The following is a 16,798-nucleotide window of genomic DNA, read 5'->3' as shown; positions in this document are numbered from 1 at the left end:
TACATTGAACGCATAAACCAGAAAACTTCCAATACTAATAGGTGAAGAAATAAAGAATTAGCTAATAATATAAGCAACCAGCAAAAGAATCAACAAAATTACAGGAATTAGTTCTCAGTAATACCCTGAAATGTAAATGGTATTAACTCACCAAAAGAAAGACACAATCTGGCTGACTAGATTATAAAACTAGATTAAGTCTACTATCTCCAAGAACACTCCTTGGAAAAACACCCATGAACTAAGAGTCAAAGAATGAAAACAATCTATTCAATAAGTGGAAATAACAAAAGACACTGGCATATTTGTTTTTATATCTTAAAAAACTTTATTTCAAGAAAAAATTAGTCAGAAAAGATAAAGAAACCCAATACAAAACGAAAGAGAACAATTTATCAAGAAGCTGAAGGAGGGCTGGAGAGATGGCTTGGTGGTTAAGACCACTTGTTGCTTTAGAAGAGGATCTGGGTTCAGTCGCTAGCTCAGAAGCATCCATAATTCCAGTTCTAGAGGACCAAATGCTCCTTCTAATCTCTTCAGACAGCAAGCATGCATGTGGTGCACATGGATACATACAAGCTGAATGTGTGTGTGTGTAAATCTAAAATGAAAAATGAAAAAGAAATTATGATATATATAAAGAATTTTCATGAAAAAGATGTTAAGAATAAAAATATTAGAAATAAAAGAACACAGCTATACATAAAACATAGGTACAAAAATATAAGAATAGCACAAAAAGCAAGTAGTAATAGTTTCAGAAAATTAGATCAAATTTTCTCAAGAATATAACTTATTAAAATCTACTTTTTTTGTAATTTCATTTGCACGAAATTTAAAAATTCAATCCATACTTAACAATCACCCCATGAAGCAAGTAAAGCATCTATTATTTTATAATTTTAAACTTTGCACCACCAGCACAAGCACATTTTATATCCAGCTAACCTATCCTTGTAAAATGATAAGGAAATAGGGGTGTATCAAAACCAGCACAAAATAAGTTCATTCATGATTAACAATAGTTAACTCTGACCATAGTGATATTAAACATGCAAGTGAATGCCAGTATGTGCTGACGGAATAGCAGTCCTCATATTTCAAAACTTTTATGAAAGCAATCATTCCAATAACCTGGAAACTCTTTTCATATTATGAAAAGAGAAAAATTTTAATACACTCAATAAGAGCAACAATAATTTCAATATAAGATTACAATTGAAAAGAAAAGGAAAACCACAGGCCAATCCTACTCTTAAATACAGACATAAATTTGATTTAACAAAAAATGAAGAATACGAGCTAAATACAAAACTATGACACAGCCCTGTTAAGTTTATTCCAGAAAACCACAAAAGTATCATAGTTAAATTTTGGGAATGATGTGAACTAAACATAGGAAAAACTATGACTCTCTAGATAAATATCTAAAACATAAGGAAATTTGACACAAATTTCAAGGATTCATATATATTTATACATACACATATCTTCAATATTCATTTATGGGTATGTGTATGTATAATAACAACTTTGTTATGTATGTTTTTATATAATATATTCTCATGTGTATGTATGTACATAAATATATAATCAGATATAAATTGCATATAAATGCATATCAATATATTAATGTATTTACATACATATGATTTCATGCATGATATACTTATATAAATACATATAATTATATAAAATTTTATATAAATGCATTCAATATATGTACACACATAAATATGGTTCATGAGGTCTATCATTATACTAGTATATAAGTATAAATATAGATATCTGATAGGAAGAATTCAATTGCTTTATGGTTTTTTCTTGCAAATCTTCCTTCTCCACAGCCCTTTGTTATTCCATAATTTTAAAAGTAAAGCTTGCAAGTTTGTAAAACAAACAAACAATCAACCACATTGTAGTTTTTATAGGCACACACACACACACACACACACATGCATACTGTACACATATACATACAATAAAACAAAACAAAATAAAATAGAAAAGAATTAACAAGAGCTAGTTCTCTGGATTGCATTAATAACTTGTACAAATATATGAAGAAAACCAAAAACAATAGAAAAGCTGGTAAACAATCTGAACTGGCATCTCAGGGAAAGGCAAACATATACATACATGAGTAAGCATATGATATGATTATTCTCATTGATACTCAAAAAATACAAACTAAGGTCAAGAGTTAATGCCCTTCTATAGGTGCTGTAGTGTGGGAGGTCCTGGTATTGAGCCTGGACCTTGCACATGCTGGGCAAGGATGTTTCTCTGCTACTGTATTCTTGGTTCTGTTTTCACTTGCTTTACTTAGAGACAGGATCATGCTCAGATGCCTTGGCTGGCTTTGAACTCTCTCTCTCTAGCCAAGAGGAAGCCTCAGCTGTGTGCTCCTGATGCGTTGTCCTCCAGAATAGCTAAGATTATAGACCTATGCTCTTTCCCACTGCCCTTTCCTAGCTCTTGGCACTATAGAGATGTCTGGTTGGACCAGACCTGGCCTGCTGGGGCAGATCTATAGTCCCAGCTACTCAGAAGGCTGATGCCAGAGAATCATAAGACCAAGGCCTGTCTCAGGCACAGAGTGATTTGAAGCCAGCTGGGGCAACTAAGTATCCTGCCTCAACATTTAAAAAAGTGAAAAGAGGGCCAAGGATATGGTTCAATAGTAGAACCCCTGCCTTGTATGTGTGAGTCCTTGGGTTCGGTGTTCAGTACTGGGAAAAATTGTTCGAGCTAGTGAGGAAGTCAAATGGAATTCATAAATTGCTGGTGAGAGTCTAAGTCAGTGTAGTTCTGTTTGAAAAGAGTCAGCCATTCCTTCTAAACACGAACATCTGCATGCCGAAAGATGCCCAGTCATTTTACTTGTATGTGTATATTCCAAATAAATCCCTTGTTAAGTGTTCCAGGAGGCATTTCACAATGTTCACAGCAGGATTGCTAACAGAAGCAAGGAATGGGAAGAACTTAAGTTTTTGTTGATAGAAACACATATTCATTTGTTCAATTTTTGCTCGGCGAAACAGTCTGAATGGAAATGATTGATCTGTGGTTAGAAAAAGCAGCAAAACTCAATTTCCAAACACAATGCAGTGTGGAAAAAGCAATTGCAGAAAGCATTGTGATGTGTAATGCCATTTTTATACACTTCAGAAGTTAGCAAAGTCATATATATTTTTTTTGGTGGTGTGATAAAGTTATCAAGAAAACCATTTTTCATGTAGTCCAGGAGTTAGCAAAGGCACACAACTTTCTTGACTGGCGATAAAGTTATCAAAAAATGGGAAAGAAATTATAGCAAGTGACAAGTGGCCTCTGGGAGACAGAAAATAGGTAGAAATAATCACATGGATAGATAGGACAGCGCAGGTTTTAAATTGCAACATGGAGTCCCTTTACAACTGAGATTTGCCAGATAAAAACTTTCCTTGGAATACACCAACTCATGTAAATATGTTTTTAAAGAAATGAGCTGAAATTGATAGGAACCCCACCTACCACCACTTGGTGAATACATTAAACAGATCAGATTTTAATATAATACAAATAGAATTTTTTAAAAAATATTTAGAATGAAACTGAACTCCAGTAATCTGAAAAAAAAAATTAAAATGAGAACTTCATAAAGTTCCAAAATGGAAGACACAGGGCAAAGGACACCTTTAATAATAGACATCCCATAAGAGCTCTTGAATAGGGTGGACAGGGTCTGTGAGTTGTTTTGAACCAACCTAATATAGTAAAAGTTAGGGTGATCCAGTCTGGATTTGGGCATGTGATATGATAAAGGTATTGGAATGTCACTCCCCTTTTCTATTGTATAAGATTCAGTTTTAGCAAACTGGAGACATTCTTTTAGCCTTAAAGAATGGGGGAAGTCATGTTGTCAGACATCTGCAGAGGGAACTGTGGCAGCCTCAATTAGCTAAGAGCAAAAAAGCCCATAAGAATCAGGGCCTCATTCATACAGACTCCATGAAATTCCAGCCAGCTACCTTTATAGTACAGCAGCCTTCCCCAGACAAATCTTTAGAAGAGAACCCAACCTGGCCAGTAACTTGTGTGCATTGTAATGGGAGGGTGAACAGAGTAGACAAGTAACCTATTGGAATTACTGATCCTTGGAAACTCTGAGGTGGTGAATAAGCCTAGTGTTAAGATGAGGATGATTTATTATATAGAAATAGAAAATGAATATGTGGAAACATCTATTCCTCTGTATTCCTATGATACACACTGTGCTCAACTAAGAGAGTGCAGTATAGATGTACATATAGATGCATGGCAGGTAAATATGTAGACAGATAGAGGGATAGATGAGAAATGGAAGGTGCAAACAAGCCCTCATTGCCAAACTTGCTCCACTAGGACGGGGATTGAATGTTCCTGGCAGCAGAGGGGGACTCCTGTCTTAGAGGTGGGTGGAGAGGAAGTCAGATCTGTTAGGTAGGACAGAAGAAAGGATTGGAACCTGGGCTGGTTTCTAAACTCCTTATACCTGAACAAACATTCTGAGCAGCCAGAGCAGATGCCACAACGTGAGCGACCTTCAACTTCAGAGCCTCTCACTTGCACCTGCTTCCAAAGAATTCGAATTTTTTTGGGGATGGACTTCATAGACTGGAGGCTACTCAAAACCTGGGTCTGCCTCTCTCTGATAAATTACAGAAAACGGAGAGTTGAACCTGTTGAGAGGTATTTAGTAGGGAATCGGCAAATATAGGGGTTAAGTTAGTGCTTAAGTTAAATTGCCAAGTTACTATGGGTGTCAGAGAAAAGTGTCTCAAGACTAAAGATTTCATTCATTCATTCATTCATTCATTCATTCACTCACTCACCCATTCTACTTAGTACTTCCAGCTTACTTTTTCCCTATTTGATTCAACTTCAATCCCAGTTCCATCTTTATGGAAAACTCTCAGGCCTCAGACACATGCACCTTAATTTTTGGGGTCTCAGGTGGCACTTACCTCATAGGGACTCTTCTGCTATGACTTTCTCTTCTGTAATGAAAATTTGAGTACACCATTGAGCCATGGGGAATGATATCAGAGTATTGTAGAAAAAGAAGAAAGAAGGCCCTGTTGGTATGGCTGCTGTGTGTCCACAGGGACTTCTCAGCTATATTTTAAGAAAATTAAACATGTTCATTGAACTCAGAGATCCCTCCCCAAAGATTTTCAGGCAAGAGCTGTTGTCATGGTATTCAGTAGTTTAGGGATTCACTATCATTGCCTCTGCCAAGCACCCATCAGACCTGCTTTACATGAAGGGCTTCAATGCATCCCTCAGATTCCCATTGGGCAAGTTTAGCATTCAGCTCTCTCTGTTCCCACTTGGTTTTGTTCTTGCTTTAATGCTTGGGCAGGTTTAGGGAGGACTGCCTTATCCTATTTTTATATTAGTCCCTATTGTGTAAGAGTTTTCAAATGACTCCATGTACCTTGGAGGCAGAACAAGCCATCCTGCAAGCTGTACTGATGCCTTAGATGTTCGTGGTCCCTCTCTACCTCATCTGTCTTACTTTACTTGTGTTCTACCTCTGTAGCATCATGCCCACCATTCTTAATACTTCTCTTCTGAGCCCGGCACCTGGAGAAGGTTATTGTTCTAAGTTCTTCATCTTCTCAATGCTGAATGCATCTTTTTAGCCTCTAGGCCAACAAGTTTACTGGAGTCGAGTGTCTGAGAGGGTTACTGCATTCACTGTGACTCCAGAGCCACACAGGGACAATTCCTCCCCAAATCTGTTAAGTGTGTTCTGGAACTGAAAGCCATAGGCCACAGCTGTTTCACATAGAGTAGATAAATAAACCGTAAATAACTCAGCGGGCACATTGTAAACACGGGCCGACATGTCCCTCTGAGCCTCCCTGTCTCTAAAGGCCGAGGGAGTATCATAAGTGGGTACCTCCCTCTCGGAGATGTAAGTGGCATAAAGGCTTCAGAACTTAAAGCAGATTTTTTTCCTGGTGGAGAAGAGCAGCTGGACTTTCTCTTGCTAAAGCCAAAGCAGAAGAAAATTGGGCTGGTCTAATTGAAGGAGGGAAAAATTGAAGAGGAAGGGAAAAGAGAAATATCCAAGAGGGATGAATTGATGCTCTTCTGAAAACCAATTAAAAATCAGTCTTCTTTCCAATGTATATGTATGTGTAAGCACACATGTATATAATATGCACTAAGCAATAAACACATGCTTTTGCATGACTAGGTAATTTTGGGTAACCGTGCCCAGTTAAGCTGAGAAGTGTGCTGAAACTGACTTACAGCTGTGTTTTTGGGGGCCCCATAAATTTTAAATTAAGTTTTTATATGAAATTATTTTTTAAAGGCTATGTTATCTTTGACACGTATGATAATGCCTTCCTGTGATCCTAGCACTCAGGAAGCTGATACGAGAAGACTGCTAGTCCATGGCTAGCCAGGGGTGTGATTGTGTGTGTGTGTGTGTGTATCCAGGGAGAGGAGGGAGGGAGAGAGAGAGAGAGAGAGAGAGAGAGAGAGAGAGAGAGAGAGAGAGAGAGAGAGAGAAGAGAGAACCTGTCTCAACAAACCCAAACCAACCAAGTAAAAAGCACACTGAATATTCAGCAGTTTTTCTTTGGCTCAACCACTCCCTGGCATCACAGGTGACACTCCTTACAGTATCTGTCACCTCCTGGTCTCTCTCATAATTCTTTTTTTTTAACGTTATGAATTTTTTTAACTTTATTTTTAAATTTTTTAATTAGGTATTTTCTTCATTTACATTTCCAATGCTATCCCAAAAGTCCCCCATCCTGCCCCCCCACTCCCTCGCCCACTCTCACTTCTTGGCCCTGGTGTTCCTCTGTACTGAGGCATATAAAGTTTGCAAGACCGATGGACCTCTCTTTCCAATGATGGCCGACTAGGCCATCTTCTGATACATATGCAGCTAGAAACACGAGGTTCGGGAGGGGGGTACTGGTTAGTTCATATTGTTGTTCCACCTATAGGGTTGCAGATCCCTTTAGCTCCTTGGGTACTTTCTCTAGCTCCTCCATTGGGGTCCCTGTGATTCATCCAATAGCTGACTGTGAGTATCCACTTCTGTGTTTGCTAGGCCCCAGCATAGCCTCACAGAGACAGCTATATCTGGGTCCTTTCAGCAAAATCTTGCTAGTGTGTGCAATGGTGTCAGCGTTTGAGGCTGATTATAGGATGGATCCCCTGGTATGGCAGTCTCTAGATGGTCCATCCTTTCTTCTCAGCTCCAAACTTTGTCTCTGTAACTCCTTCCATGGGTGTTTTGTTCCCAATTCTAAAAGGGGCAAAGTGTCCACATTTTGGTCTTGAGTTTCATGTGTTTCACAAATTGTATCTTGTATCTTGGGTATTCTAAGTTTCTGGGCTAATATCCACTTATCAGTGAGTACATATCATGTGAGTTCTTTTGTGATTGGGTTACCTCACTCAGGATGATGCCCTCCAGGTCCATTGATTTGTCTAGGAATTTCATAAATTCATTCTTTTTAATAGCTGAGTAGTACTCCATTGCATAAATGTACCACATTTTCTGTATCACATTTCTGTTGAGGGACATCTGGGTTCTTTCCAGCTTCTGGCTATTATAAATAAGGCTGCTATGAACACAGTGGAGAATGTGTCCTTCTTACCAGTTGGAACATCTTGTGGATATATGCCCAGGAGAGGTATTGCTGGATCCTCTGGTAGTACTATGTCCAATTTTCTGAGGAACCACCAGACTGATTTCCAGAGTGGTTGTACAAGCTTGCAATCCCACCAACAATGGAGGAGTGTTTCTCTTTCTCCATGTCCTCGCCAGCATCTGCTGTCACCTGAATTTTTGATCTTAGCTATTCTGACTGGTGTGAGATGGAATCTCAGGGTTGCTTTGATTTCCATTTCTCTGATGATTAAGGATGCTGAACATTTTTTCAGGTGCTTCTCAGCCATTCGGTATTCCTCAGGTGAGGATTCTTTGTTTAGCTCTGAGCCCCATTTTTTAAGGGGTTATTTGATTTTCTGGGGTCCAACTTCTTGAGCTCTTTTTATATATTGGATATTAGTCCCCTATCTGACTTAGGATAGGTAAAGATCCTTTTCCAATCTGTTGGTGGCCTTTTTGTCTTATTGACAGTGTCTTTTGCCTTACAGAAGCTTTGCAATTTTATGAGGTCCCATTTGTAGATTCTCTAACTTACAGCACAAGCCATTGCTGTTCTATTCAGGAATTTTTCCCCTGTGCCCATATCTTCAAGGCTTTTCCCCACTTTCTCCTCTATAAGTTTCAGTGTCTCTGGTTTTTTGTGGAGTTCCTTGATCCAATTAAATTTGACCTTAGTACAAGGAGATAGGAATGGATCATTTCGCATTCTTCTACATGATAACCGCCAGTTGTGCCAGCACTATTTCTTGAAAATGCTGTCTTTTTTCCACTGGATGGTTTTAGCTCCCTTGTCAAGGATCAAGTGACCATAGGTGTGTGGGTTCATTTCTGGGTCTTCAATTCTATTCCATTGGTCTACTTGTCTGTCGCTATACCAGTACCATGCAGTTTTTTTTATCAAAATTGCTCTGTAGTACAGTTTTAGGTCGGGCATGGTGATTCCCCCAGAGGTTCTTTTATCATTTAGAAGAGTTTTTGCTATCCTAGGTTTTTTGTTATTCCAGATGAATTTGCAGATTGCCCTTGCTAATTCGTTGAAGAATTGAGTTGGAATTTTGACGGGGATTGCATTGAATCTGTAGATTGCTCTTGGCAAGATGGCCATTTTTACTATATTGATCCTGCCAGTCCATGAGCATGGGAGATCTTTCCATCTTCTGAGATCTTCTTTAATTCCTTTCTTCAGAAACTTGAAGTTCTTATCATACAGATCTTTCACTTCCTTAGTTAGAGTCATGCCAAGATATTTTATATTATTTGTAAATATTGAGAAGGGTGTTGTTTCCCTAATTTCTTTCTCAGCCTGTTTATTCTTTGTGTAGAGAAAGGCCATTGACTTGTTTGAGTTAATTTTTTATCCAGCTATTTCACTGAAGCTGTCTATCAGGTTTAAGAGTTCTCTGGTGGAATTTTTAGGGTCACTTATATATACTATCATATCATCTGAAAAAAGTGATATTTTGACTTCTTCCTTTCCAATTTATATCCCCTTGATCTTCTTTTGTTGTTGAATTGCTCTGGCTAGGACTTCAAGTACTATGTTGAATAGTTTTGGAGAAAGTGGGCAGCCTTGTCTAGTCCCTGATTTTAGTGGGATTGCTTCCACCATTTACTTTGATGTTGGCTACTGGTTTGCTGTAGATTGCTTTTTTCATGTTTAGGTATGAGCCTTGAATTCCTGATCTTTCCAAAACTTTTATTATGAATGGGTGTTGGATTTTGTCAAATGCTTTCTCCACATCTAACGAGATGATCATGTGGTTTTTGTCTTTGAGTTTGTTTATATAGTGGATTACATTGATGGATTTCCGTATATTAAACCATTCCTGCTTCCCTGGAATGAAACCTACTTGATCAGGATGGATGATTGTTTTGATGTGTTCTTGGACTCGGTTAGCGAGAATTTTATTGAGTATTTTTGCATCGATATTGATAAGGGAAATTGGTCTGAAGTTCTGTATCTTTGATGGGTCTTTCTGTGGTTTAGGTATCAGAGTAATTGTGGCTTCATAGAATGAATTGGGTAGAATACCTTCTGCTTCTATTTTTGTGGAATAGTTTGTGAAGAACTGGAATTAGATCTTCTTTGAAGGTCTGATAGAACTCTGCACTAAACCCATCTGGTCCTGGGCTTTTTTTGGTTGGGAGACTATTAATGACTGCCTCTATTTCTTTAGGGGAAATAGGACTGTTTAGATCATTAACCTGATCCTGATTTAACTTTGGTACCTGGTATCTGTCTAGAAATTTGTCCATTTCATCCAGGTTTTCCAGTTTTGTTGAGTATAGCCTTTTGTAGAAGGATCTGACACATTAAAACAGGTGATGGAAATGAACAAAACAATACTAGACCTAAAAAAGGGAAGTAGACACAATAAAGAAAACTCAAAGTGAGGCAATGCTGGAGATAGAAGCACTAGGAAAGAAATCTAGAACCATAGATGCGAGCATCAGCAACAGAATACAAGAGATGGAAGGGAGAATCTCAGGTGCAGAAGATTCCATAGAGAACATCGGCACAACAATCTAAAGAAATGCAAAATGCAAAAAGATCCTAACTCAAAACATCCAGGAAATCCAGGACACAATGAGAAAACCAGACCTACAGATAATAGGAGTAGATGAGAATGAAGATTTTCAACTGAAAGGGCCAGCAAATATCTTCAATAAAAAAAAAACAAACAAACAAACAAAAAAAAACTGTTCAAACCTAAAGAAAGAGATGCCCATGAACATATAAGAAGCCTACAGAACTCCAAATAGACTGGACCAGAAAAGAAATTCCTCCCGACACATAATAATCAGAACAACAAATGCACTAAACAAAGATAGGATATTAAAAGCAGTAAGGGAAAAGGGTCAAGTAACATATAAAGTCAAGCCTATCAGAATTACACCAGACTTTTCACCAGAGACTATGAAAGTCAGAGGATCCTGGACAGATGTTATACAGACACTAAGAGAACACAAATGCCAACCCAGGCTACTATACCCAGCCAAACTTTCAATTAGCAGAGATGGAGAAACCAAAGTATTCCATGAGAAAACCAAATTCACACATTATCTTTCCACGAATCCAGCCCTTAAAAAGGATAATAACAGAAAAAAAAAAACAATACAATGATGGAAACCATGCCCTAGAAAAAGCAAGAAAGTAATCCTTCAACAAACCTAAAAGAAGAGAGCCACAAGAACAGAATGCCAACTCTAACAACAAAAATAATAGGAAGCAACAATTACTTTTCCTTAATATCTCTTAATATCAATGGACTCAATTCCCCAATAAAAAGAAATAGACTAACAGACTGGCTACACAAACAGGACTCAACATTTTGCTGCTTATAGAAACCCATCTCAGGGAAAAAGACAGACACTACCTCAGAATGAAAGGCTGGAAAACAATTTTCCAAGCAAATGGTCTGAAGAAACAAGCTGGAGTAGCTATTCTAATATCTAATAAAATCAACTTCCAACCCAATGTTATCAAAAAAGACAAGGAGGGACACTTCATACTCATCAAAGGTAAAATCTTCCAAGAGGAACTCTCAATTCTGAATATCTATGCTCCAAATGCAAGGACAGCCACATTCATTAAAGAAACTTTAGTAAAGTTCAAAGCACACATTGCACCTCACACAATAATAGTGGGAGACTTCAACACACCACTTTCATCAATGGACAAATCATGGAAATAGAAACTAAACAGGGACTGAACTTTTCCTACAAATAGAATCAATTGTTTTTGTAAAACCATTTGCTTAAACTCCCATGGCTAGTTAGTGCACAGAGCAGTAATTTGAGGATGCCTATCCCTGTAGCAGTCTTCTTTGATCCACAGTGTAGATAGGAAGTCTCCAAGCTACTTATTATTATTTTGTTTACTTTTTTTTGGATCCCTGTCTACCTGTATACTTTTGAAGTAATGACTCTTTCCCTAGATTCATTTTTAAGGGAAGCAATAATGGCATTTCATGTCAAGGCAGAGGGTAGTTGAGACTGGTATGATATTGTTTAATGTCTGTTTGTACTTCCTTGAATGTCACTCTAGGTATGTGGCTAGTGTCATACTTAAGTGAGATGTTTCAGATGGCACATCATAAACTATCCACAGGTAGTACATTGACCATTGCCTTTCTTCCCTGACAGTGAAAATTTGTCTAAAGGAAGAAGCCCTGCTTGGCTGCTTTGACCTTCTGTTACATCCCTTCTCCATTTGTCTTGCCCACTCACAGTGGCATTTTGTGTTTTGACTTTGACAACTTCTGCTCATTCTTGCCTTAGGATGCTCTTTGCTTCTTGTATTTTCCTTCTATTTCACTCTCACCCCAGACCTCTATTCTGAAGATTTCAGTAAAAACAGCACACATTCAGGGAGTCCTCCCCTGACCTTTCTCTATGAAAGAACACCATCTACCCAGGGAGATTTTTATTTCATTAGATGTCCCTTCTTATTCACAAAAGGAACATTTTTTTCTTTGTTCACCAAAGCTCCAGCATCCTGTCAGGTCATAGTAGAAGCAGACAGCCTAGCATACAGCCCAAGTATTCAGCACAAACTTGCAGAAGGATAAATTTAGCAGAAAGTCTGCCTCTGAGTCCAAGTCTAGTTTTCCACTCTATTAAATATAAAACTATCTAGAAAACGATGAATAAGATTCATTGAACAAATGATTAGGGCACTGATTGGCCAATCCATTTGTTTCTTGATTTATTCATTCATCCGTTCATTCATTTAGCAAACCTGTACTGGCTGCCTTAATTGACAAGCCTTCCCTTTCTGTATAAAAAAATCTCAATGGAGTGAATTTCAGTTTCTATTGTTCTTCACTATCAGATGCAATGGAGGAAAGAAAGCACAGTCTTGTGACTAAAAAGAGTAGGAACATGTTTTTCACATTTTCATCCCCCCAAAGTCCCTAGAGCCTGAAAGGCTCACACAGAGCCTCCACTCTGTGCCAGGAGCTATCCAGGCACCATTCATCCTGAGATGGATGAGGGAGGGCTGGTCCTAGATCCAAGCTGCTTTTGCATATCACAGTCTTTGCAGTTCTGTTCCTCTTGCCATACTCCATTGCCCATTACCTCCGGCCTGGGCTGGCACAGAGCTTTTTGTCTGTTGGAAGGCTCACACACTTGCCTCCTGGTCATGACCAGGCAGCTGCTGGCAGGCCTTGACGATGCAGCTTGTTGTGGTCTTTTCTATGTAACCACCAGCAGCTTATTTTAATTCCTAAGATTGCCCTCTTCTGCAGGACCATCTGTGAACGAGCAGGGCCTGCTCGTATCTCTCTTCTGTTTTCTTTTTTTCAAAGAAAAAAAAAGTCTGTTCAGTGTAAGGATTTTAAATATCAACATTATGTGCAGATAGATAGGAATATCATACGTAATAAATCTTTTGGATGCCTGTGGATGCTCTTTCTCTCTCACTCTTCCTTCTGTTGTACTTTTGAGGCCCTCTGTTTTAGAAATCAATCTGGTTGGCTTTCTCTACTGGATGCAAAGGAGGGGAATTTGAATTTAAGGCTGGCAGGTGACATCTTCACAGCTCCCGTTTTGATAGTCTGTGCACACAGCACTTCCAGAGCTGGACAATGTCTTATAGAGAAAGGGCACCTTTCTTTTGAAACATCTTTGAGCTGCTAAGGTGACCTTATGGATCACCTTGCTATCAATAATGACTGGAAATGGGCACTATGTGTCCTTACCATCTTTATTGGCCCTTCTGCTTTCTCAGATCACTTAATATTTGAAAGGGAGTTTTGACCAAAGCCTGAAAGAATGTATGTTGGAAGAGGGCCCTCAGTCGAACATCCAGGCATTGCACATGGAGGAAACATCATCCATTTGAGCTCAAATACCAAGATGGCCAGATGCCTGCGTGGAAATTTGGAACTCTCAGAATGAACCTAATGATAGGGATTTGATTTGCCATCTGTAAGAACGGCCACCCTTCTCTTCCTTGCATACTTTGTACCCAATTCTTGTGATTTTACCCTGGGTAATCTAAACCATTCACTGTTTATTAAGTAAATCCCAGGATGCATGGGAATGTAAGAGCAGAGGGAGTGTACTGGCTCCCCATCATCATTCCACAGCCGCTATGATACTTCGGCATCTATAAACTTTGATGCCAGTCTAAGCTGGTATTTTGGTTTTTACCAAAAGTCTGGGATTCAGTGAAAATATTGAAAGTCCTTCATTTTCTTGAGACTATAAAAGAGAGCTATGATTAACAGGAACCTAAATCTCCCCAGTTTTTCCCTACCTACTCCTATGTACCCCAGTTCCCAGGCCACTGTTGGGATTGTCTCTGGTATTCACTCAGTGTCAACACCTATCATACTTAACTTATGGTATATTATCTCTCTCATATGAACTATGATATATTTTCTCCTGCTCTGGCTATAGAGATAAGTCTCCCAAGACACTCAGGGAACCTCTAATGTGACCATAACTAAGGTTGACTTCCATTTTAATGGTACTATTTATGACTTAAGTTGTTAGTTATGGTTCATGCCAAGGTCTAAAACAAGGCAGATCAGTACTATATTCTCATTCCCAGTTGTCCTTTCATACATTTCCAATGTGATGTTCTTCATGTAGCTCTTTCAGAGGAAGCTTTCTCAGATTTGGTCCATGAAGTTCAACAGAGTCCTGATCACCATTTCCTCTTCTTCGTTACCATGCAATATTTGAAATATATCCCCACTTTCCCCTTTCAACTGAGGAGAGAAGTCCATATGCATGTTAGCTTCACACATGCACACAGATACACACCTATTTACTACCAAAAGCACTGGCAGGACAATCTGAGCTGTGTTAGGGAAGAGAACACTAGTCTCTATCTTTCTGTGATGACAGGCTTGAGGATAAGTAATTAATAAAGGTCATTGCCATCTTGCCAGGAGAGACCAACTTTGGCCCCCTCTCCCACGTGCGTGCTCTTTGTTCTTTGGTTTCTCACCCAAGTTCTTTATTTTTATGGATTTTGTACTAATCAGAAGTTCAAGCCTAAACACATAAAGTGTGTGCATCTTGGATGCATTTGAAATTGTCAGATGACTTTTGATCAGAGCCTAGGCAGGCAGGAAAGTGCAAACCACTCTCTGTGTGGGACTTAAATCTACTGAGTTGTTCATCTCTGCCTTGTCAATGAGGCAACTCTGAAGGATGCCAAACTTCCTGGTTGCCTACCAATGTTCTCCATCCATCAGCCTTTTGGAATCCCATTAGATAGCATCATCTTTCTCGTGTGCTCTTTGTTCCTGTCTTCTAACATTGACCTAATGCTGTGGAGTATGTTCTTCCTCTATTGTGGTCTCCTAAGATTTCATGGTCTAGCCTAGGACACTGAAGCACGTTGTGTCATTCACATATGCTACCTCCCACATGAAGCATATTCTTGGAAATTACGCATGGAAGCCTTTAGCTGTTGAACGCATGCCTTATTCTCAGACTCTGCTCCTGGTAAATGTGCCCTGCCCTCCCAAGCTACTCTGCAGTTCAGGTTCACAATCTTCTTAGAAAAAAAAAACAATTCTGAGGAGTGACTGTGACACAGTCTTCACAAAAAGAGTCACTCTTGACTTATTAAACAATTCATTAAACATTACTCCACTTCTAGTCATAAACAAGAAGCAAAAGGGATCAACAACATTTTGCAAAGAAGTTGTCATTCTTTTCATTCAAACATAGTTCTCTCTGAATAGATGTAACTTTCCCAGTTTTCCCCAACAGAATTCTACTTTGAAGGAATTATTCCTACTCTCTCTGTAAAAACCAAAAAATTTAGGGGGATGAACTAAAAATATACTCTTGCTGGATACATTTTAATGGTTTGAGTTATGATTTTCCTAAGCTATGTAGGTTTAGGTTCCTTTGTGATGAAAGGAATTAGGAATCATGATGTGGGAGCTTGTGAAATCTGCCATTTGGATATAATTTGGTTATAGAAATCTCTTTAGAGTTGTACACAACCTTGATTGAGTTTAGGCTGAAAATATTAAGCACACTGCGGCATTTTATCTTTATTCATATGAGTATTTATTTATTTGCTTTTCACTTTCTGAAAGTAACTTATGGAGAGAGATCTAACTTAGTTTTGTTTGATAGGATACAGTGCCCATGGCTCATAGAGTCAGTGTGATCCCAAAGTAAAATCTCATGGTGATTGAGCTGCGTATGTGTGGGCTTGACAGATAGCTGCTTTCCTACATTAGATTTCTGACTCCAGTGTTTAGTAGGAAACTAGGTCAATATTCCTTCTGGTTTACTGCCTTTCTTATATCAACATAGTTGCAGTTGAAGGAGACTGTGAATGAGCCTCTATACTTTTCAACCTTTTGGGGTCTCCTCAAGGAAGAAGTGCTAAGTTGGAAATAATAGATTTCCAAGTTCTAAAAACCACTTTCTCCCAAGTTAAAGAAAAAGGTCCATTGGGTCCATTGTTATGGTTTTCAGACTCTCTTTAAACAGACAGATTACAAAGTTTAAAGTATGAAGAGTGGAGACTACATTAAACACACACACACACACATACAATTTTGCTTTGCTACTTAAATAAATAATATTCTCCATTAGGAAACATTCTGAGGTACACATCTAGCTAATTTTTATTTACTTTTTGCTCCTGAGTGTGTTTCCCTGGCGTCTACTTGATGTTACACATTTGTCAGTCATTTAAAGAACAATAGATAGGGCTACGACTGTGGCTAAGGGACAGAATACTTGCTTCCATGTATGACTATCTTGCCTCAACCTGTCAGTCCTGGAAAACAAAACAAACAGCTCAATAAAAATTTTCTATCTGTCCCAGCTCTATATACTACAGGACTCAGAAATGAGGAGGACTACAGCTTGATTTCCAGAGAAGTTTGCCTTTTAAGCTCTAATAAAATTGTGCTTGAGGTTCTGAAAATGAAGACAGCAGAAGCAGCAACATCATCTCTCTTACGCAAACGTCTTCCATGCCTGGATTCAAAGGAGATTGAAAATGAGAACTTCAAACTAAATCCTTATTTTGATTGCCTTACAAGCAGTCTGAGCCAGGGCAGGCGTGAGTGGAGGTTATTCAGGAACTGGATCTTAGGGTGCAGTCATGTGGCAGGAAATTGAACTGGTAGGAGGGAG

At 38.6% G+C, this 16,798-nt stretch overlaps 1 long non-coding RNA gene across 1 annotated transcript in view; it reads right to left on the bottom strand.

Annotated features, from left to right (window-relative positions):
- Nucleotides 1–313: 313 nt before the first annotated feature.
- The window catches only part of D530049I02Rik (RIKEN cDNA D530049I02 gene), a 31,812-nt gene continuing 15,327 nt past the window's right edge, over nt 314–16,798 (bottom strand). Inside the window, exon 3 of the long non-coding RNA NR_040605.1 lies at nt 314–601. This is a non-coding gene — a long non-coding RNA (RIKEN cDNA D530049I02 gene). The remainder of the gene's footprint in view (nt 602–16,798) is intronic.

The sequence above is a fragment of the Mus musculus genome, chromosome 1 (assembly GCF_000001635.26).
Source record: "Mus musculus strain C57BL/6J chromosome 1, GRCm38.p6 C57BL/6J".
Classification (NCBI taxonomy): domain Eukaryota; kingdom Metazoa; phylum Chordata; class Mammalia; order Rodentia; family Muridae; genus Mus; species Mus musculus.
The sequence above is the reverse complement of the archived record's forward strand: the minus strand, read 5'-3'. Positions and strand labels throughout refer to the sequence as shown.